A 3,603-nucleotide genomic window follows, 5' to 3' on the forward strand; every position below is an offset into this window, starting at 1 on the left:
CAGAATAGAAAAAAAAAACTTATCTCTGCATCAGTTCACTGTTTTGATGGAAGTTTTATTTTTTTGCAGTTCTGTATTGCTAAACTTGAAGTGCTTTACAAGAGCACCAATAAGGACATCTTCATTTTTTTTTTTTTGGTAGGCACGGACGATTAAGTGATTTGCCCAGAAACACAGGATGTTGAGCCGACGCTGAGACTCAAACATGCTTCCTCAGCCTCAAAGTTGGCAGCTCTAGCCATTACGCCACAACCTTTTCCGCAAGAACTAGAGCATTTTCAATGTTATATACAACGAAGCCAAAATTGTATGTATGTATGCATGTAGTATATTTATCTTATGCAACTAACAACCTTTGACAAAGCCAATCGTCCTTGCTTGTTGTAGATGTAATGTTACTTATTTAGAGGCAATAACAGAAGCAGCGAAATACCAGTTGGGCGGCACATTATGCTGAGCATAGATTTTTTGCATAAATGTTTTAAGCCACACCCTTAATCATATCGCTCATGCCCCTTTGAGAGACCCTCAGTTTTTTCATCCCACTTAAAGCCCTGCATAATAGCAGTAGTTTAACTTATATCTGAAATCCTATGCCGCCGTCAATAGCATGCTGAGTTACTTCAAGTGCCTGGGAATGCACTTAGCATTCAGACAACTCATTCCTCATTCTCACCCTTTACTTTCACGCTCACCCTGCACTCACAGCGATCACAACGCACTCACACGGATCACCATGCACTCACACCATTCACCCGCTCACCCTTCACTCAGCGATCTCTCTGCACTCACAATGCACTTGCGCTCTTCACCCTGTAACTCACCTTGCAGTCACACGAGCACACTACTCACCCGCACTCATGTGACACTTCACTCACCTGTCCCCCTCACTGCTCAGTCTGTAATCTCACTCAAACAAGCCCATCACTAAACATGCATTCATTCGTCCCACTCTGCACTTACATCTGCACCCAAATTCATATTGTCACCTCACTCACCCTGTAGCCACTCCTCTTACCCTACTCTCACACTGTTCCATCGCTCGCCATGCCTCTCACATGGGCACTCCTGCCACCAACACAGTGCAGAGGGTTAATGTGTCTGCTATAAAGAATGTGTACCATGCAGATCACAGAACTGAGTGTGAGTAAACTATGAGTAGCGTTATAAAAAAATGAAATGTTTTGTCAGAAAGGTGCTATAGAGAGATGAGGTGCATTGTTGGCGAGTGGTACTGAGGGAAATCATGGAGAGAGAGGAAACGGGGAGGGGGCCCCAAAAAAGACTGTTGTAATGTGTGCGAATAGTGCTAGGGCCAGCCCTGGCTGGGAGTGTTAGCCGCCCCCCCCCCCCCCCAAATTCTGGTCTAGTTGTGCCCCTGGACCTTGTCAGAGCCAGTGGAGAGAGCTCTGGCAGTGCCCGCTGTTGCACACTTGCACGCTCTCTGGCTGTCTCTCTGGTCTCCCCATATGATGACAATGATCACCCCCAGACGCGCAACGCCCATTGGGCTCAAAGGGCTCCAGCCGCCCCCACCCCGTGTGTGTCAGTCCAGCTGAGGCAGCTTCCTGGGCGCACACACAGCCGCACCCGAGCACTTCACGGGTCTTTTAAGGACCATTTACGCGTTAACGAGGCTTTGCTGTGAGGCTTTGTTGTTTTTTTCACCCCTTCATCTCCACTCTGCCTATTGCTGGAATAATTAGCCCCCCCTGAAATTTTTAGTAGCCCTCCCCGAAATTTCGCTCTAGTTGCGCCTCTGATCACAACTAACCCCTGTTCATTTAGTCCACCATAAAGAGACTGGAGTGACCGCATGGAAGGGTTTGTTTGAGCGCACAAGACTAATCCCAGTTACACTGAACTAACCACCAACCCTGGATTCCGGAGCAGAGTGCTGCCTGGTGTAAAGCGCTTCAACGCCTCGTCAGGAGTAACAAGCGCTATATAAATGCAATTACAAGTACAATATGTCCATATTTCTTCCGAAGGGGCAACAATACACCTATCACTACAATTATTGTATCTCTAACAACCCTTCCGGAACTCAGGGCATTCGCCTTGGACCCCTGGTGGTCGTTGAAGTGGTCTTCTGTTGAAGAACTGGCCCATGTGTTCCTCGCTGTGAGCTCATCCGAAGGAGTCCTCTATTTCCCTCTAAAGATAAGATTTTTCCGACCCGAGTTCATTCACTCTTTTTCAATGTGTAAATCCTCTTTTCCTTCCCTTGGACAGTGCCCCCTCCCCGCCCACTGGGGGTGGATAACAGTGGGCCCCTGGTTATTTTCTACTTCTGATGGCGTATTACCCTGCAGCGCCCCCTGCTGCCGTAAAGGGTGAAGTGACAGATGCGATCTCCTTCCACGATGCCCCTTCTTATGCCCCTCACCCCCGCCCCCAGGAGTCTTCCTCCCCGGCCCCCGGTTCTGCGGTGCGGCTCTGACACCCCCTCATCATGTACTCAGCCGAGCCCACCTGTACCTGCGGAGGGGACTTGGTTCTCTGGTGGGGTGAAGGTGTCTGGGGAGGGGCGCTCCTGCACCGGCCTCCCGCGCCCCTCATCATCAACTTCAGTTGCCAATGGCTAGAACTCATCGCCTCCACTGGAGTATTTGTGGGGCAGGGGGTAACATACCACTCTCACCACACTCCCTTTCGACATTTTAGCGGCGTGTTAGGCTTTATAAATAAAACAAAGTAAATTTAACGTAAGGCTTTTTGCTCCGACACAAAACTGGAACATTAAGTTCGTTGCACGTCAGCAAATAAAATCTCTAGGGCTCATCAGGGACAGGACATAGTTAGTGACGTTTGTGCAACTCTCATAAATATGGATGGGGATATAGCTCAGTGGTAGAGCATTTGACTGCAGATCAAGAGGTCCCCGGTTCAAATCCGGGTGTCCCCTCTTTTGGAAAACATTATTTGCAAAACATTATTTTAAATACAAATTCGTTGCTTTCAAAAGGGACATTTTATAATTACTTAGCCTATTTTTCAATTCACGTTTCACAGGAACGCGAGGTAGATTCAAACTTAACATTTGTGACTCTTTGTCTAAGATTAAATGCGCGTGTTTTCTGCATTTCTTCAGTTCTATACCGGTTTCATTATTGCAAACTTGTAACATGTATGGATAGGTAAAAGGCACCTCACTCTCGAAAGGTTTTGCCATGCGCCTTTTCACTCTACCGTATAACCTGGATCCGAGGGACACCGAGGGCAGCAGGTGCAGGATTCTGGAGTGAGACCCCCTCATCAAGGTGATCAGAAGCGACACCTGAAAGCGCCAAACAAACATTCAAAACAGTTTGGGCACTGTGATCCTTAGTGCAATGGGGGCGGGGTCGGTGATTTGAGGTGGGGGGGCATGTGGGTGGGAGAGACCCCTAAGGGAGACCCTTAGGGCTTGATTCCGATTTCGGCTGGAAAACTTTCTACCCGACATGGACCCGTCATTATTTCCGACCGAACCGTACACACGCCTTCCAAATAGCTGAGTACGATGCGATGCTTGAAATTCATGACCGATTCGTCCGGAAATTATATTATACGTCTGTGTCAGCAGGAAAGGAGACTGACGCGATAGACTCGTACTCGACC

At 48.2% G+C, this 3,603-nt stretch overlaps 1 non-coding gene across 1 annotated transcript; it reads left to right on the forward strand.

Moving 5' to 3' along the window:
• The first annotated feature begins 2,836 nt into the window (after positions 1 to 2,836).
• Positions 2,837 to 2,908, forward strand: TRNAC-GCA (transfer RNA cysteine (anticodon GCA)). The gene has a single exon. It is a non-coding gene; the product is annotated as a tRNA-Cys (tRNA).
• Positions 2,909 to 3,603: the final 695 nt, after the last annotated feature.

The sequence above is a fragment of the Triturus cristatus genome, chromosome 4_1, assembly GCF_964204655.1.
Source record: "Triturus cristatus chromosome 4_1, aTriCri1.1, whole genome shotgun sequence".
NCBI classification, from domain to species: domain Eukaryota; kingdom Metazoa; phylum Chordata; class Amphibia; order Caudata; family Salamandridae; genus Triturus; species Triturus cristatus.